General features: G+C 45.3%; 1 protein-coding gene across 1 annotated transcript in view; it reads left to right on the top strand.

Moving 5' to 3' along the window:
- The first annotated feature begins 7,136 nt into the window (after positions 1 to 7,136).
- The window catches only part of LOC136679178 (leucine-rich repeat and immunoglobulin-like domain-containing nogo receptor-interacting protein 3), a 52,853-nt gene continuing 39,483 nt past the window's right edge, over positions 7,137 to 20,506 (top strand). The window contains exon 1 of the mRNA XM_066657550.1: positions 7,137 to 7,552. The gene's annotated coding sequence lies outside the window, so the exon portion shown is untranslated. The remainder of the gene's footprint in view (positions 7,553 to 20,506) is intronic.

The raw sequence follows: 20,506 nt of genomic DNA on the forward strand, positions 1-20,506 counted from the left end.
GTAAGGAGTGTGGTGTGTTCTCCCTGTGTCTGCGTGGGTTTCCTCCGGGTGACTGCCTGTGAGGAGTGTGGTGTGTTCTCCCTGTGCCTGCGTGGGTTTCCTCCGGGTGACTGCCTGTGAGGAGTGTGGTGTGTTCTCCCTGTGCCTGTGTGGGTTTCCTCTGGGTGACTGTCTGTGAGGAGTGTGGTGTGTTCTCCCTGTGTCTGCGTGGGTTTCCTCCGGGTGACTGTCTGTGAGGAGTGTGGTGTGTTCTCCCGGTGTCTGCGTGGGTTTCCTCCGGGTGACTGTCTGTGAGGAGTGTGGTGTGTTCTCCCTGTGTCTGCGTGGGTTTCCTCCGGGTGACTGTCTGTGAGGATTTTGGTGTGTTCTCCCTGTGTCCGTGTGGGTTTCTTCCAGGTGCCCCGGTTTCCTCTCAGGTTTCAAAAACACACGAAGAACTGGTGCCCCCTCCAGGGTGTGTTCCCGCCCTTGCGCCTAGTGAATCCAGTTAGGCTCCAGACCCACCGTGACCCTGAACTGAATAAGCAGTTACAGACAATGAATGAATGAATAAGAACTCATTTTATCCTGGGTGGTCTTTCAAAGTGTGTAGCTTGGTGGCATCCAGATCCCTAATGAATGTGCAAATGCTCTGAAAAAGTGATTTATTTTTTTAATATGGTCCCTTTAAAATGAATATGAACTCATTCTCTTGGTCTGTCCGTTATGAATTTTTAATATATTTGTAAGGACATTGTCTCATTGTCTGTCGTTAGTGCGAGGTCAGAGCACACTGGGCGTCCCTTTGGCGATTGCTGCTTCTGCACGTGTCTCACTCATATTTTGTTTCTTTGTTTAGCCATTTTGTTTATTGCTGTCTGTGAGGGTACCTGAGTGCGGTGGGGTTTTCTCCTCTGCTGCCCTGAAATCTAACCTGGGGACCTGGTTTCTCTTTTGCTGTCTGGAGGTTAGCTGTTTACTAGGTGGGGCCTACTGACCAGGGGATCTGTTTCCATCGCTAAAGTTCTGCAGCTGCCTGCCTCTCTTCGCTTCTCTATCCCCTAGGACTGTAGACCGAGAAGCCTGCTGTGGCTGCTGCTGGCCATCCCTGATGTCGACTGAGAGAGTGTTTGCTAACATCAGTGCTGGCTGCTGCTGATTCGGTGGGACGATTTTTCCTGGTTTCCTGGTTCCTGGTGATGGCTGGGGACAGCATATACTCAATATCCACTGACAGTGGCTAGCAAACTGCAGACTTTGGTGCTGTGTCGAGAGTGGTCCATTTCCAACTACCGGCCGATAAACTGCTACTGTTTACAATGATTGTGGGCGGCAGCACTGGCCTCAGTCTTGTTTCATTGATTTCCTTTTTTGTGTGTGTGATTTGTTTTGTACCTTTTCGCATTGCTATATTTGTCTTTTGATGTTTTTTTTTGTGTGTGTCTTAATATTGTTAGTGCTTTGGGTTCTTGAATAGTGCTTCATACATAAAATGTATTATTACTATGATTATTGGCAGCACGGTGGCGCAGCAGGTAGTGTCACACAGCTCCAGGGACCTGGAGGTTGTGGGTTCGATTCCCACTCCGGGTGACTGTCTGTGAGGAGTTGGTGTGTTCTCCCTGTGTCTGCGTGGGTTTCCTCCGGGTCACTGTCTGTGAGGAGTTGGTGTGTTCTCCCTGTGTCTGCGTGGGTTTCCTCTGGGTGCTCCGGTTTCCTCCCACAGTCCAAAAACACACGTTGGTAGGTAGATTGGCGACTCAAAAGTGTCCGTGTGTGTGTGTGTGTGTGTGTGTTTGTGTCTGTATTGCCCTGTGAAGGACTGGCGCCCCCTCCAGGGTGTATTCCTGCCTTGCACCCAATGATTCCAGGTAGGCTCTGGACCCACCGCGACCCTGAACTGGATAAGCGCTTACAGATAATGAATGAATGAATTATGATTATTATTATTATTATGGACTACTATTTTCAAATTTTGAAAAAGCACAAATAGAGATGCAACGTTTTGTCCCGACAGCAACAACATGCTGCTAATAAACCCTTTCAGTGTTGTGATTTCTCAGCGTGTCAGACATGAGGCAAAAGAACTCCGGTGCATTGGATTTCTGAAGGGAAATGTGCCCAAAGTGCCCCGGAGTGCTGCCTCATGTCTTGAGCCTCAGCACACACACCTTTCTCCCACGTCAGGGAAGTTGGTGGAGTGATTAGCCTCGGGCCAAGAAATGTGCGAGACAAACGCAAACCCCCACACACACAAACACTGTGCGACATTTGCAGTATTCGTTGGATGCCCAAGGCCTAGGAGCTGAAATATGGATTGTCACTGTATCAGAGCTATGGCAGAGATATGACTTACCTGTGTATTACGTGTGTGTAAAACTGTTAGAGACCCAGGAGGTCTTTATTGTCAATGGTGGTCAACCCTCATTTATTAGTTCTCCGTCTTGGCTCTGGGGCGGTCTGTCCACACCAACCACTGCTTGTTCTCTTCTGTTTGATCAGCAAATGTCCTGATTTCCATTTTGACTTTGATTTTGTCGCTAAAGAGGACATTCCGTCAACACCTGTGTACATTAGAGGACAGGGGTATACATAGTCTCCTGAGAAGGCCAGATGTAGGCCAGATGTTGGAACATTTCTGTGAGGATATGGTGGCTGTCAGCCTAGAGAATATTGGTAAGGTCAGGCGGTGATGTTTTTCTTAACATCTGGCTGCTCACTCAAGGGTTCACCATAACAGACCACCCACTAACCTGTATGCACAGTTGAATTGGCACCTATTGTACACCACATGCCAGGCTCTGATGTTGGATGATTAGCTCTGGAGTGCAAACACCACCCCACATCACTCCAAAGGTATTGTGGAGCTGCATCCACAGCCCTGGTTTTCTGGCAGTGGGATTGTGAATCTAGGCTCATGTGCAGCTGCTCAAGAATGTCACAATTCATTACCACACATTTCTATGGAGATTGTAAAAACACAATGAAAATAGGGCTGAAGTATAAGGGGTGTCGATAAGTATTTGGATATATAGAGCCTGTTTACACCTGGCATTATAATGCGTTTTTTTTTTATCTGGATTTACTTTGACCAGATTCATTCCAGGCAGGAAAACACATTCTGTTCACACTTGTGTTAAATGTGGACCACCTCTGCATGTGGTTTGAGTCATCTAATCACAAACCGATCACATTGCATTTTGGGGGGTGTTTACACCAAGCTTTAAACCTGGTGGACAAACAAATCCAAACGTGATCCGATCACCAAACACGTATCTTAATGCCAGTTGTAAACAGGCCCTTTGTGTGTTTGAAAATATCCAGTTGTAAATGTTAGCCATGTCTCCATCTGGACCCTGTCCACGTCCTCGCTCACTCACTGATAAAGGCAGCTGGAGATAGTCACAGTCTTCTCTTCCCTTTTTCTCTCTTCTTTCTCTTCCTGGCTAATGCTCGGCCTAATGAAGCTGTCAGTGCTGATCTATCGCTCCATCCCAGGCTACACTTTATAGATAGCGAGAGAAGGAATGCTATTTCTTTGGCCTGGCGACTGAAAACAAAACGATAATTGCCTTCTGTGTCATGGGTGGCCATTTAGTGCCTTTGCGGATGAAGTAATACACTATACTTCCAAAGATTTGTGGACTTTGGTGCCTCCATTTAACTGCACAGATATTCACCTGCAGACACCAGAGACTCTGGTCACCGTTAGCTAGAGGGGTGTGAACTTTTGGGCTGTGAAGTTAGCAAATAAGAGATGAGCATGAGAAGTAGGGGCCAAGGATGTTATCTTTGGATCCTTTGGTTGGGGCAAGATTTTTTCCTTCTACAATGTCGACATTTCATACATTTCACTGGAAGAGCAGGTTCCCTCAGTTGTGCAGCCCACCCCTAGACACGCCCAGAACAAATCCCCCATCATCTGTATCATCCAATGGTTTAATGCCATCAGATCCTCACTGAAATGTACCACTATCTAATCTACAGCCTTCCCAAAACAGTAGAAGCTGTTACTGCAGCAGAGGGAGAGAAACCACCTATAAATACCCTTTGTCTTCTAAGTGCAGCTGTCCACATACTTTTGGCCACAGTCTGTATGTCTGTCTGGTGACAGAGAAAGACCTTCCTGTTGCACACAGTGGCTTATGATCACGTGATGCACCTCTTCTTCTCGCCCTGTGACTCCTCACATTGTATAATTGCCTCAGGCAATGCTCGGATTTAGAAGAAAAAAAAAAATAAATAAATGAATTAATGCATGTCATTAGGTTCATGCAAAGTCATAATTACATAATTAGCATAAAGGCTTTGAATGCTAATTTCAAGCCACACAAAACAATACTGAGATTCCTAATGCATTTCTGATGAGAACCGGGGTATGGAAAGGTGGAAGTGTGCATAATTGTAGCATTCATTCATCTGTTCATTCCTCATTCATTCATTCATTCATTCATTCATTCATTCATCCTTTGATCAGCCCTTCATTCTCATCAGGGTTGTGGTGGATCCTCTGGGCACAAGGCAAGAACACACCCTGGACAGTGTGCCAGTCTGTTACAGGGCATCGCACACTCATACAGACACTCACAGTGTTGTTTGGATTGCAGGATGAAAGCAAAGCACCTGGAGGGAACCCATACGGACAAGGGGAGAACACTCAAGCAACTCCTGAAAGACACAGGTGCTGACCCCTCCCTCCTTTGTTTCATTGACTGTCATTGTCTGATATTCCAGAGCAACAAGCCTTGATTTTGCAGCTTTAACACGACACAAGTGTGGCTTGTTTTAGCGGGGTCTTGCCCAAGGACTCTTTATCAGTACAGCACCGTGTACCTCCCCAGGCGGGGCCTTGAACCCCATTCCGCTTTCACACAGGACGCAGCAGTGTTACCCACAACACTACACTCACCGCACAAGCCCCCAGCGTGCACTAAACGATTGCATAAATATTATGAATGTTGCAGAGCTGCATGAAATCCGAATGATACCTCAAATATTTATTGAGCCGGAGCCTCCGTCTCCGAGCCCTCTGTGTCCTACTATCTTTTTTTTTGAAGGATAAATATCAGCGTGTGAAGATGCAACAGAAGAACAGGAAAGGCTTTGAGAAGATTCCAGAGGAGCCTTCGGTCCCTTCAGTGCTAAACAAACGGCGAGGAACTGTTTTGTAACTCGGTGTGTACGCTGTTGAGAGTGGCAACTTCAAATGTGGCCTCAATTTGTCACATCTAAGGCTTTTAAATGAGTGCCTCGCAACGGAGGCTTTGAACAGGGTTTTCTTTCATTGACACGTTTTAGAAGAGGCAAATTGCGGAGACGGTTTCTTTAATGGATCTGGCTTTTGTTTCTCGCCCGAATCCGCTGCTGTAAAGAATCTCAGTGACACTCCGTGATTTAAATGTTGATTTCGGTTCGTCTCGGCCACAGAGCGTCTCGAGAGCTTCTCCCGGGAGAGACTCCTAATGGCTCTTTAGAGGTAAATGACTCAGTTAAGTAGATGTAAAAAAATGTAAGCAGCTTAATTAGCGCAAAATGCACTTAGTGAATGTCAAAGGAAGACTGCTCATGAAATGTTTTGTGAGATGTTGGTTTGTGGGGGTTCGTTTTTCAGGGAGGAATATAAACATTTCTGCCTGAAAGTGTTTACACATGCAAATAAGTACAAGTGTGAATTAAAGCATCGTTAAATATAATTTAAAAACTTAATATCAACTATTAATACACATTGAAACCATCTTTAAATCGACTAAACCCAAACACACACATGCTTCTGGCTAAAATATTAACCCCAAGAACAGAACACATTGATACACATGCTTTTTTTTATTGAAGTGACCAATAAATCCTTCTCGCTCCTGGATATATATTTTTCAAGTATTTCTTTCTTTTTATTTTATTATTATTATTTATTTTTTATATTTTTATATTGCAATAGTGACCTTAGTGACCTCAGGGGTGTTGGATTGTTGTGTGCATCTTGAACTGAAATATATAATTGAGCCTGTCATCTTCTGTTTATTGTTAAAATGAATAAACAAAGTTTGAATGAGGAACAAGGTGAAACAGAGGCAGCGTGAAGACAGCAACACAAGACAAGACAAGACCTAACAGACATTAATGGACAATGAGTTTCAGAAAATGGAGATAACCTCCAAAGAACCACGCAAGACCTATATGTAACAAAAAATAAGCAATTAACATCATACTGAGAACAAATTAGGGCATGTGTCATTGTCTGAGAGAGAGAGAGAGAGAGAGAGAGAGAGAGAGAGAGAGAGAGAGAGATCAGTTCCACACCGGGCTTTTCCACTGCGACCACAGAGCTTGGCTTTGGGGTCAAAGCTAAGGTCAGAGCTTTCATTTCTGCTGTGGTCTTGTGTCTCTGAGGTGGGGAGAGAGAGAGAGAGAGAGAGAGAGAGAGAGAGAGAGAGAGAGGGGGAGAGAGAGTGAGAGAGAGAGAGATTTGATTCTTTCAGAGAAGCAGTGGCCTGAAGTTTGTGGTCAGCAGGCTACTAATATTCTTGACCCTGACCTTCGTCCAGTGCAGTTATTCCACCCTGACACTGTGTACTACTCACTCGAGATAACAGGGTCTTGCTGGTGCTGTTGAGCCGTGTGTGTGTGTGTGTGTGTGTGTGTGTGTGTGTTTATTTGAAAACCAGAGGGCAAAAAGGCAATTTTGGTATTTTCATCGTCCACCATCTAGAGCAGGTTAAAAAGCGTAATGTCCCCATTGCTCAAGCCCAAGCATTAGCCAAAGGGGTAACCCTCCCCAGTGTTGGGCTGGAGAACAGTGGAACTGTGTTCTCTATAAGGGAAGTACCACTGGGATGAGCTGGAGTGGTGTTTATGATCCAGAGCTGATCCCCACCCCTGGTTTCAGGAGAAATGCTCCCAATCCTTTGGCCTAATAGGGTACAGCTCATTATTGACAATATGAATTTTAATATTACTGACCTCATCCACAACACAAGCAGGGCCCCACATTCAGAACCTACACATTCTTTCATTAGCATATTTTTAATTATCCACGATCCCTTAACTCTTCTACGTAGTTGATTTGACGCTGCACTTGTGAGACGGTCCCTTGACGACGAAGCCGAACAACGCGAGGACAGAGAGAGACGCAGCAACAGCTCCAGAAAGCGTCGGCGCTCCAAGCCTCTCTCTATCCTCACACACACACACACACACACACACACACGCGCCCGCGCGCGCACTTCCACAGAGAGAAAGAACGAGAGGCAGAGAGTGCGCGCGCTCTGCTATCCTGGCAGACCCCCTTAGGAGGGGTGAAAGGGGGCTCGTTTTCTCCTCGTTCATGCATTGAAGACCCACACACACACACACACATACACACACAAACGCACTCTCTCCAGGGGCTGTGTGAAGAGGAGGAAGTGATTGGCATGTGGAGCGAACGCGCGCGCACGCTCTCCGATTCGGGCACCAACACGGACGCCGTCGTCGTGTGACTTATGGACGCAACACAGGCGCGCGCGCCCGCAAGCTCGCGCACAGGCACACAGACAGGCAGATGAGGACGGGGCAGGAGCCACGCGACAGCCCTTTGGTGAGGAAACTTCTCTTTTCTGGCTCTTCTTTCTCCCGCGCGCGCACATCTGCAGGGGTGAGGGGTTAATAAACGTCAGGACACGAACGGACTGCCAGGACACTTTAGATTTGCCCCGTTACAGTGGGTTCCAGAGTTGTATGTGTGTAATTACACAGTTATATCACATAACTGCATACTTAGTTACACTGTAATTACATTGAACAGCCCTGTCGTGTAAATCCTCGACTAAATCCTGTGCCGTTCTTATTCGATACTCGAGCGGACTCCACTAAGTGTCCACAGGAGTTTTCATGAACCTTTAGTATTGATCTTTTGACTTCGCTGCTCACAGCACTAGCTGGATTAGCCTAGCATGGAACATTCTTGATGCTTTATATGAACTGAGGTGCTGTCCTTGTTGTCAGGTTATGAGTGGGCTTTTGTGATGTGGAACCAATGTAGCTGCAAGTTCAAGGTTGATGTAGACGCTGATCTGGGGTCAGGCGCATATTACTGGTCTGAATAGCTCTCTTTATTCTCGTGGCATGGCTTGAGAGTCTGACCTGAGGTCAGTTTATTGAGGAATGTTGTGGCTGGACTTTAGTTCTGTATTTATATTATGCACCATACTGACCCATCCATGCTCTACCCACATATTCCCTCTATCCTAGCAACCGTTAAAAGATTGGAGAAGCTTTACAGGACATTGGAGGCACCGGTTCTCAGCCTGAGAAAGTGTAGGCAGGTCTTGGCCAGAGCCTTCACATTTCTCAGAATGGACTGTTAATATTCCAGAGTAAATAACTAATAAATGTAGGTCTGATATCACAAACAAAACCTCTGTTAATTTTGACCTGGTGTTCTCCTGTGTGTATTGAGCAGCATGTTCTCCAGTGTTGATGTTCTCCTCCAAGCATGTTCAGCAGTTAGTGCTCTCCTTGAGAAGTTGAGCCACTAGTGATCTTCTCTAAGCAAGTTCAAAATAAGTAAGTGATAATAATAATACATTTAATTTATATAGTGCCTTTCTCAAACTCAAGGACACTTTCCATAGGATAAAAAAAGATAACAATAAGATGATTACATTATAACAATAAAGACAGCAGATAGTCAAGGTAACAAGACTGTGTTCTCCTCCCCTCCAAACTTATTTGTAACTGGAGCTGTTTAGTTTTGTAACACTTTCAGTAACACAGTTAACCATTTCCCAGGTTTTTAGACATTTCCACCTTAAGTGATCTGAAACAGAAACAATGCGACAGTATTACCCACCTACGAAGCAGGAATAGAGTAATATCCTCGTTTTGGTTCACGCTTTTTAGCGTTTGAAGTTCTCTCCATTGTCTAAAAATATTCCAAATTCCCTAGAGAAAGGACGCCTAGCACACTGGACAGGGACAGTTCGTAAACACATTAGACACACTGTAAAACATTTCTTGTAAATTTTACAGTAAAATACTGGCAGCAGAGTTCCCAGCCATTTACCGTATTTTTACAGGAACACTACTGTATTTCAAATTTACAGCATATTACTGTAATTGAATAATACAATAATTTACTGTAAATACTGTGATTTACAATAAAATACTGTAGCAGATTGCTGTAAATTTACAGCATATTACTGTAATTTAATAATACAATAATTTACTGTAAATACTGTGATTTACAGTAAAATAGTGGCAGCTGAGTTCCCAGCCATTTACCGTATTTTTACAGGAACACTACTCTATTTAAAATTTACAGCATATTACTGTAATTGGATAATACAATAATTTACTGTAAATACTGTTATTTACAATAAAATACTGTAGCAGACTTGCTGTAAATTTACAGCAATTTCTTACAGTGCAGGTGTCCAGGACGTAAACAGACTTGAGAGGCTTGGCATATGGTGAGGAAACATCTTCTGTATTTTATCAAACGTGTTTTTGATTACACTCTTGAACGTCGCCTTTAAGGTTCTCCTCCAAGCGTGTTGAGCTCCTGAATGGCGCTGGGTGCACTGCAGTCTCAAAAGGTACAATTTTGTACATTTGATTGAAGTAAAACTTGTCACACCTCGTAACATCTCCTACAAAATTGCATCTGGGAGTGAATATGGGCGCATTAGTTCTGGCATTATCACCAGCCAGGCAGACGCGCTGGAAAAGCTGGAGTTGATAAGCTGTACGTTCCTGCAGCTGTACACAAACGTGCAGAACTGTTGTGTGTCCGTCTGCGTGCCACGTTACTAAAAGCATGCGCTGCGAATCCTTCGACTCATACCTACACACCGTACAAAGAAGGCTGTTTGTGAGTGTGTGGGAGTGTGTGTGTGTGTGTATTTGTGCGTGCGGCGTGTGTTATCTGCCTCTCTCTCCCCCGCTCGTCCATGCCATTATCAGCAAGAGCGCTTCTGACAGGCGCTTTACCGCGTTGCCCTGGGCAATGAGGAGCTTTAAACAGGCAACAGGAGAGCCTCCAACTGGCAACAGGAGCATCACCAACAGCCAGAGAGAGAGAGACAGAGAGGCATGAATATATCAGCATCTAGTTCCTTCTCTTCACACTCCCTTCATCTCTATCTGCCTTTTATTCACGGCACACGTTTGCTATTTATGAACCAAGTGCCTTTTGTTGTCGTGGCAGGCTGAAGTTCCATCAGACTCTTATTTTATTAATAGGGACTCAATTATTTTCTGACACAAATGCTTTTATTTCTGTTGCCCTCACGCCTTAAGCCTCTGTCAAAAACAATCATTTTCATGGATCATAACTGACCATAATTAGAACTGTGCCACTGCAGTTGGTTGGTGGAGTGGATAACTCCACATGACAGTCTAGGGTTTCAACACCGCCCTCCATCTTTAAGAGTACTTGAGCAAGACTCCGAACACTGCATTTGCCCTACCAAGGGCATATCCAGCATATTTTAATGAGCTGCCTTTGGGGCCGGTTGGAGGGAGGGAAAACCAGTCAGGTATGTTCTTTTCGGTACAAGTACATTATTGGACACTAAAGGTACAAACAATGTAAATGTAAAGGTACAGCAATGATGTAAAAGTCCAGTTGTGTTCTCTATAGTTACATTGTATTCTCTTCTGAACTGCGTAGAATAATACATCCTGGAGTCCTGGAGATGCACTTATGAGGCGTATGAAATAAACACAATGTATCCATCCATCCATCCATCCATTATCTGTAGCCCTTACAATCCACCCACCAACATGTGTTTTTGGACTGTGGGAGGAAACTGGAGCACCCGGAGGAAACCCACACGGACACAGGGAGAACACACCACACTCCTCACAGACAGTCACCCGGAGGAAACCTACACGGACACAGGGAGAACACACCACACTCCCTACAGACAGTCACCCGGAGGAAACCCACGCGGACACAGGGCGAACACACCAACTCCTCACAGACAGTCACCCGGAGGAAACCCACGCAGACACAGAGAGAACACACCACACTCCTCACAGACAGTCACCCGGAGGAAACCCACACGGACACAGGGCGAACACACCGACTCCTCACAGACAGTCACCCGGAGGAAACCTACACAGACACAGACAGAACACACCACACTCCTCACAGACAGTCACCCGGAGGAAACCCACGCAGACACAGGGAGAACACACCAACTCCTCACAGACAGTCACCCGGAGGAAACCCACGCAGACACAGGGAGAACACACCAACTCCTCACAGACAGTCACCCGGAGGAAACCCATGCAGACACAGGGAGAACACATCAACTCCTCACAGACAGTCACCCGGAGCGGGAATCGAACCACAACCTCCAGGTCTCTGGAGCTGTGTGACTATGACACTAACCTGCTGCGCCACCGTGCCGCCCAAACACAATGTATTCAATTAAAAAAAATAAGCTACAATTATGTTCCCCATCTAAAAGTAACAGAATATGTTCCCATGAGGGTACCACCACAGTGACAGTGCACTTCCTTGACTCAGCTCGACTCGGCTCTACTCAGCTTTTTTGCTTTTTTTATCGGACAAACCTTGTACCTGGAACCGGGTACTTTATTTTGTGCCTGCTCGCTTATGGTTCCATGTGAGTCGAGTAGGGACTAAACCGTAGCCTGTAAACCTTGCAGAGCGCAATCACAACGAAATGCAGATGTCCAGCACAAACTAGTGTTTTGTAAAATCTCCAAGCTTCAGCAGAGATCACATCTTGTTTTTATCGGAGTCGGAACAGCAGCTCGTAAACTTATGCCGTTGGTTCAAATGCTCATTGGATCTGTGGCTGATGAAAGACTCCAGCGAGAGCAGGGCAGTGTGAAAAAAGAACAAAAACATGAACTGAACTGTTGCACAGAGCTGTGTTCAGTCCCAAAAAACAACAACATGCAAAACACACAATGAGTAAACCATGCTTACATTTACAAGTGCTGTTGTAGTTTGCAAAGCCCTTGGCTCCTGTTAATTATGTTAGTTGTTTAGCAATGTTACATGATATTTTGGGCTGGGGGGGAGGGGGCTCTATTGTATTGGACAACCAACTTGTATCAGTGACCAAAACAGAGAGTAGAGCCGAGCTGAGCTGGGTGGAGTAGGTACCTCTTCTGAAACTAATATAGTGGAACCTCTACTAATGAACGCCTCTACTAATGAATTCCAAGATACGAACCGGGCATTTGAATATTTTTTGCCTCCACCAACGAACCATGACTCTAGAAACGAACCCGAGCCGGCGGCTGGAAATGGCCACTGACCCCAATAGGCGAGTCTCCCAGCGCCCAGACTTGAGTGAGCTTTTAAGATTAGCAAATTGTAGCTTTAGCAATTTAGCATTAGTGTAAATAGCAGACATCAAAATTCGTGCTAAGTTAAGCCGTATCTACGCTTCGTCTCCCCACATTCACCACCTACTCTCCGTTATTCCACCCACCCCCCACCTCCCGTCATACAGCCAGTGCCTGTGTTACTCCTCCAGCCAGTCGTCACGTCTTCAAGGTAGCGATGTGTAACAACTTAAAACTTTATTTCTATTTTATTACTGTTTCCACTGTATTTCTCTTTTATTTTTAGTAACGCTACATGTATTTTTTTACTAATTTGAGAGTGTTGTAAACACATATCAGTGCAAAAAGGGTGACTTTCAGGGTGGGGGCTGGAACGCATTAATTGCTTTTCCATTATTTTAAATGGGGAAAATTGACTCAAAAAAACACACTTTTCCACTTACGAACCGGGTCACGGAATGGATCAAGTTTGTAGGTAGAGCTTCCACTGTATTGTCCATTGCCCTTAAAGCAACATTAGATAGTCTTTTACCTTAAATTTACAGCTTCAGAATTATTGTTATTCCTCACTGTCCTGTAATAGGGAGCCTCGGGGGGTGTGGGGCACAGCACTGTAACCAATGTAACTTTTGTAGAAGTGGTAGGAAACTTGAATACATTTATGGTTTGATAATTTTTAAAGACCCAAACTTTTAATTATGAGAAATGTAAACAAAAGTGTAACTTGTTTTTCACCTGTGTTTGTGGGTGGATTTATATCTGTCATTTTTCATGAGTCCTTAGACACAGATGTGTTTTTCTGCAAAGGCTCAAGCTTAATTACAACAAAACAAACCAGTGATTACGGCAACCGTCCAAAGCATTAGCAGCGGTGTCCTGCCGTCGCCGCCATTATGAAAAACGCCAGCAAATTAGAATAAATACATTGTTTACCATTCTGATTAGCCGGACAGGAGGGTTGATTATGAAGATTGTGTGTGTTATGTTGCATAAGGCTTTGGATAAATTTGCCTTTAGAAGAACATAGTGTCCACTGAATTTAGTGGGGATTTCTATCCTCTGGCTACTTTGTGTGGACAGTGTTTGTATCCCTGTATGTGTGTGTGTGTGTGTGGGAAATGAAGTAGTGGCCAAGCCCCCCCGGATATTATGTACCACGTCCTGTCTGGAGCTAATGAATTTCCCGTGTCCTGTCATCATGCACCCTGCCTCGCCACTTGGCACTGGTCCTAATGAGCCCACCTCTATCTTCCCCTCACAGCTGAGAAAGTCTGGCTTCGGACCCCCACCCACCCCTTGCAAAGCGAGGCTATTTAATAAACTCGTTTTCTTGATTGGCGTAAATTGTAAACACATTTCCCTTTGTGTAAATTAGAGTGCCAAAGATGTTTCCACTCAAACACCACATACAGTTCCCTAAAGAACCTCAATGTGGATGTTCTTTTAAAGAACTATTAATCAGTTTGACCTCCAAAAATACCCAACAATGTTTATAAAACGTATTCGTATAAGCGTGCAACTCTTATGAGACAGACTCCAACTGCTTTGATGTCACAGAACGAACGGATTTATGCTCATCACAGTGGGTCCCCCACAAGGGCAACCTGCTCCCTGCCTCTGAGTCTTCTATGGGAACCATATTTGAAAAAGATGTAGATGTTATGAAAAGACTATAAAACGTTATAAAATCCTTTATGTACAAATAAGCGTTGTCATTAATTACACACGAGTGTGAGCAGAAATTGATGCTCATTCTGTCACTAATGCTGTTTTTCCACTGCATGACTCTACTCGGCTCAGCACGTCTAACTTTACATTGTTGTGGCCATTGTTGTCGTTTCCAAAGACAGCGATTCCTGTTAGAGACAGTGTTTTTCAACGTCACTGGCTCCACTTCACGAGGGAGCCCTGCCTGTGGAAAAGCGACAAGCTGTAAGCGAGCAGAGCCGTGTGGAGTCGAGTCGTGTAGAGCCGGACTCATATGTGTAACATGAAGGAAGCCTCCTCCTACTCCCTTTTGCTTTTGGTGACTGCTAATAAAAAAATAAGTATTTCAGCCAGCGACAGACAGCACTGTCTTTGTCCTGGGGTTCCTCTCCCTGGACAAGACGCTGGCTCTAGAGGTCAGTGCAGTGCTTCAGACTGATATGGTTCTAATCCCTGTAACTCTTGGAATGTATTTAAGCTCTGTATGAACTCTGGCCTGGCTCGGCCCGGCGAAACTAAATCAGATCGTCCAACTTTAGCTCTTCAGCCTTCACTGCTCTTTTCACCCGTAACTGCCCTCACTGCAATTAGCGTCCTGGTCCAACGTTAAAACGCTAAAATGAAAATTGATTTTCTTGTTACTAAGGAGATTTTCATGGCTCTGTCACTGTCTGAGTGTAATGCTCTCTCTCTCTCTCTCTCTCTCTCTCTCTCTCTCTCTGTTCTTTTTCAGTGAGGAGATAATAAGTAATATACGTGACATTATTTGAAATAGATACAATTACTCATTTCTCTATATCAGAGCATCTAAAATATATTACAGGGAGTGAGCTGAATAATAACAGATTGAATTAAAGTTACGAGGCGGAGGCTTTTCTTTCCTGAACACAACACATTTCCACTGCCTCCAGGCAAGTCACTTAAGGCCCCATCCTTCCCATGTGCTCCAGTCAATAACTGTAAACTGAGCAGAATGCGGAAGCGAGGATGATACCAAACCTCAGGTTAGATGTGTTTACATTTAGCTCCGAGACTGAGAAAACGGACTGGACCTGGAGCAGCGGCGGAGGGAGGGGCGGGGAACAAACTGAACAGCAGGGGGCGTGATTCCCATGATTCGCCCGTGTGCTCTTTCTCAGTAATATAGCTGATGTTTGTACAGGGGCAACACAGGGGTGCACTGCAGGGTCCCGGGTCTGATTCGCACCTCGGGTCACTGTCTGTGAGGAGTGTGGCGTGTTCTCCCTGTGTGGGTTTCCGTCGGGAACAGTCTGCCAAACGTAACCCAAAAATAAGAATGCAGTATTTATGAAAGTCCAACTCACATGAGAAAATGAATCTAACTGCCTTGTAGTCTCAGAATGAACCTGTTTATGCTCCAAAGAGTGGGTCCCTATCATGTCTTGGTTGCTCCAATTCCCAGGATCTTTTGGGTGCTCACATCAGCGTTTCCACCAATCAGAGAGCGCCTTTCCGCTGTCCTTCTCCAGAGTACTGATTGTTTCCCCCTGTATAAGGGTAATTAAGTGGTGTGCACTGATGATATTTCATGTTCTTGTGGCCATCACATCCTCACAGAAATATTCCATGGTGGAGTCTAAAGCCGAGAAAAGATGAAGCTAGATATCCCAGAGGAACACTCCCCATTGATCCCATCGATTTCAGAAGAAACATTGTTTAAGCAGTTGTTCAAATACTTTCGGCTCTATATGAGAATGTATGAGGTGTGATCTCTCTCCACGCAGCTCCGTGAGCCCAGCAGCTTTAGAGAATTAGTGGCAAAGAGGAAAAGCTCTGTTCCTTGTCTATGTTTGGCTTTGATTTGTAAACTCTTCTCACACCCAGTCTTTCAAAGGCGGCAGTGATGAAGCTAATCTGCTAGCGCCTAGCCCGGCTCTTTGTCTAGCATTGTGTAATTGTTGGTTTGATGTGTGAGGCTGGTCGAACTGCGCATGCGAGGCACGCTTCAAGGTCAAACCTCCATCCTTTAACTCCACCCCCCTCCTCCTCCTCATATTTTTGGTGCAGTTGGAACCCGTTTCCATGGAGGTTTTACCCCTTCAGTCCCTCCCCCATCTCCAGCACTGGGGTAGAAACAGTGGGAGATGTGAGGAGGAAAGGCTGGTATTCCAGTAATGTTCCAAATAAACACCGTAGACTGGTTGGTGTTCTTTAGCTTTCTTTAGGACATGACTGAGGCTAACAGTTGTGTACATTTCAGCTGTATACAGATCAATAATTACTTATCAGTGATTATCAGAAGATTGATTTATTATCTGACCATAACCAGCAGGTAAAACATGTGAGAAACATTCATAATAATATTTGGTTTGTTACTTTACAACTATGTTAAGGGGAAAAATATAAAATACTCTTGGTTGGCTGTTTACATCATCTTCGTTCCATCATTCATTCATTCATTCATTCATTCATTTGTTCATTCATTCATCTTCAGTAACCACTTCATGCTTCACCTATGGGCAGTTTCACACCCTCACTCAGTCACTCACACACTCATACCTGTGGACAGTTTCACACACTCACTCAGTCACTCACACACTCATACCTGTGAACAGTTTCACACACTCACTCAGTCACTCACACACTCATACCTGTGAACACTTTCACACACTCACTCAGTCACTCACACACTCATACCTGTGAACAGTTTCACACACTCACTCAGTCACTCACACACTCATACCTGTGAACAGTTTCACACACTCACTCAGTCACTCACACACTCACTCAGTCACTCACACACTCACACCTGTGGACAGTTTCACACATTCACCCAGTCACTCACACGCTCACACATGTGGACAGTTTCACACACTCACCCAGTCACTCACTCACTCACACCTGTGGACAGTTTCACACCCTCACCCAGTCACTCACACACTCACACCTGGGGACAACCTCACACACTCACCCATTCACTCACACACTCTCACCTGTGGACAGTTTCACACAGTCACTCACACACTCACACCTGTGGGCAGTTTCACACACTCACTCAGTCACTCACACACTCTCACCTGTGGACAGTTTCACACAGTCACTCACACACTCACACCTGTGGGCAGTTTCACACACTCACCCAGTCACTCACACACTCACACCTGTGGGCAGTTTCACACACTCACCCAGTCACTCACATCTGTGGACAGTTTCACACACTCACCCAGTCACTCACACACTCACACCTGTGGACAATTTCACACACTCACCCAGTCACTCACACCTGTGGACAGTTTCACACACTCACACCTGTGGACAGTTTCACACTCTCACCCAGTCACTCACACACTCACACCTGTGGACAGTTTCACACACTCACCCAGTCACTCACACACTCACACCTGTGGACAGTTTCACACTCTCACCCAGTCACTCACACACTCACACCTGTGGACAGTTTCACACACTCACCCAGTCACTCACACACTCACACCTGTGGACAGTTTCACACACTCACCCAGTCACTCACACCTGTGGACAGTTTCACACTCTCACCCAGTCACTCACACACTCACTCACACCTGTGGACAGTTTCACACACTCACCCAGTCACTCACACACTCACACCTGTGGACAATTTCACACACTCACCCAGTCACTCACACCTGTGGACAGTTTCACACACTCACCCAGTCACTCACACACTCACACCTGTGGACAGTTTCACACTCTCACCCAGTCACTCACACACTCACACCTGTGGACAGTTTACACACTCACCCAGTCACTCACACCTGTGGACAGTTTCACACACTCACACCTGTGGACAGTTTCACACTCTCACCCAGTCACTCACACACTCACTCACACCTGTGGACAGTTTCACACATTCACTCACACCTGTGGACAGTTTCACACATTCACCCAGTCACTCACACCTATGGACAGTTCCACACACTCACCCAGTCACTCACACATTCACACCTGTGGGCAGTTTCACACAGTCACTCACACATTCACACCTGTGGGCAGTTTCACACAGTCACTCACACATTCACACCTGTGGGCAGTTTCACACAGTCACTCACTCACACCTGTGGACAGTTTCACACATTCACTCACACCTGTGGACAGTTTCACACATTCACCCAGTCACTCACACCTATGGACAGTTCCACACACTCACCCAGTCACTCACACATTCACACCTGTGGGCAGTTTCACACAGTCACTCACACACTCACACCTGTGGGCAGTTTCACACACTCACCCAGTCACTCACTCACTCACACCTGTGGACAATTTCACACACTCACCCAGTCACTCACACATGTGGACAGTTTCACACACTCACCCAGTCACTCACACACTCACACCTGTGGACAATTTCACACACTCACCCAGTCACTCACACACTCACACCTGTGGACAGTTTCACACACTCACCCAGTCACTCACACACTCACACCTGTGGACAGTTTCACACTCTCACCCAGTCACTCACACACTCACACCTGTGGACAGTTTCACACTCTCACCCAGTCACTCACACACTCACACCTGTGGACAGTTTCACACATTCACCCAGTCACTCACACCTGTGGACAGTTTCACACACTCACCCAGTCACTCACACACTCACACCTGTGGACAGTTTCACACATTCACCCAGTCACTCACACCTGTGGACAGTTTCACACACTCACCCAGTCACTCACACACTCACACCTGTGGACAGTTTCACACACTCACCCAGTCACTCACACACTCACACCTGTGGACAGTTTCACACACTCACCCAGTCACTCAAACTCTCACAGCTGTGATGAATTCTAATGTTTCACAGAGCTGATTGTATTGATCAGTGTATATCGGATACACTTATTAAACTGGATTATTTTCATGACAAAATGATAAAGCCTTATGTTGGGAGCTGTTGTTAAATATCGTTATTTCATTATCGTGGCTCATATTCACAGATGCTCGGGTCAGTGACCTTGGGCCTATGTCAGAAGTGGGAGTTAACATCTGTGCAGCCGATATCAATAATAGATTCTGGCAATAATTGGTTAATAATAGTGGCAGCTGGGCGGAGCAGGGCTGAGGATCAATGTTGGGGATATTACACATGCTGTGGACATGACACAGTCCAATCCTGGCTTGAATTCTGCAAGATTTATTCAATTGATTAAATTTTTAATGCCCTCTCAAAAATAGCTTGGGCACTTTCCGTGTGCTGAGGCTTCCAGCTGAACGCTGGCGCTCAGCTCACAGCTGGGTTTAACGTGAGGAGGCTCAGGATCCGGGAGGATGACTCCAAACATTCCTTAAATTTCCCCAAAGCTGTATTTTGGTTAAAAAAACGAGGACTTCATTTACATAATAATTTAAACAGTTCTGTTCATTTTAACACTGCAAATACCACTCAGAATCAGACTGTGGTCAGATCATAAATCCATCATCAAACATTCTGACTCCGTTGATCAGTGAATAGAGGGTATCCTCCTGTTTCTTTATGTAGTACGCGTATAGTGTGTGTGTGTGTGTTTGAGAGAGAGATAGAGAGAGGTGATTTACAGTATTGTGGTGTCTCTCTATGGACAGAACACTGCTGTTTACACAAGACAGATTCTCTTCATTCCCTCGTCTGTCACTTACTCTCTCCCTTTCTCTGGCTGAGAAGTGACAGCACACTTATTTCTCCACTTTCTCTCTCTCTCTCTCTCTCTCTCTCTCTCTCTCTCTCTCTCTCTCTCTCTCTCTCTCTCTCTTTACCATACATTAAACCATTAAACTCATGGTATATGTGGAAGTAGAGTGTGTGAAAAGTGCTCCCCAGTGTACCATCTCTATGTGTTCTTACTTAAATGAAGATGTCCCAGAGGAAGAACTCAGTTCCACTAAAGCTCACAGTGATACAGAGCCCCGTCTCTCAGGACAGCCTATGGTATAGATATGTTAATAAAAATGAGAGAGAGCGAGGAGGACCTTTTATTGGACCTGAATATTCCTCCAAGGATGTAATCTCAACTTGAGTTTCCTAGCAACAGTGACAGGCATATTCAGATCATTAATAATTAGTTAATTAAAAGCAAACAGATTAATTAATACTTTCATTTTCCTTTTAATGACTTCATTCACCAACACTCCATGAATCACATTTACATACATCCATCCATCTGATCTGCGGTGGCTTAGCTCCGCCCATTTATGCTGAGGTTATAACTGATTTTGAATGTGGCTCAGCCAATCAGAGCAGGTCATTTACATCAATGAATCTTACAGACACAGTAACAAAGGCAAAGGGCTGGATTGTAAAACATGAAGAGAGGACAGATAAGGGTCATGAAAAATGGACCATTACAGTTGCTTATAAAATCCCAGACTGACCACAGGGGGATAAAAGAGGGAGAACGTGTGAGAATGTGAGAACAGACCTGGCGCTGAGCTCGGGCACATATTACCTGGTGAGTGTCCTAGACCCCTGTAGGAGCTGTGCTCTCTTTAGCTTTAGACATGAACAGGACATCAACCTCCAAATCACTACACGAGA

Source organism: Hoplias malabaricus, chromosome Y (genome assembly GCF_029633855.1).
Source record: "Hoplias malabaricus isolate fHopMal1 chromosome Y, fHopMal1.hap1, whole genome shotgun sequence".
NCBI lineage: Eukaryota > Metazoa > Chordata > Actinopteri > Characiformes > Erythrinidae > Hoplias > Hoplias malabaricus.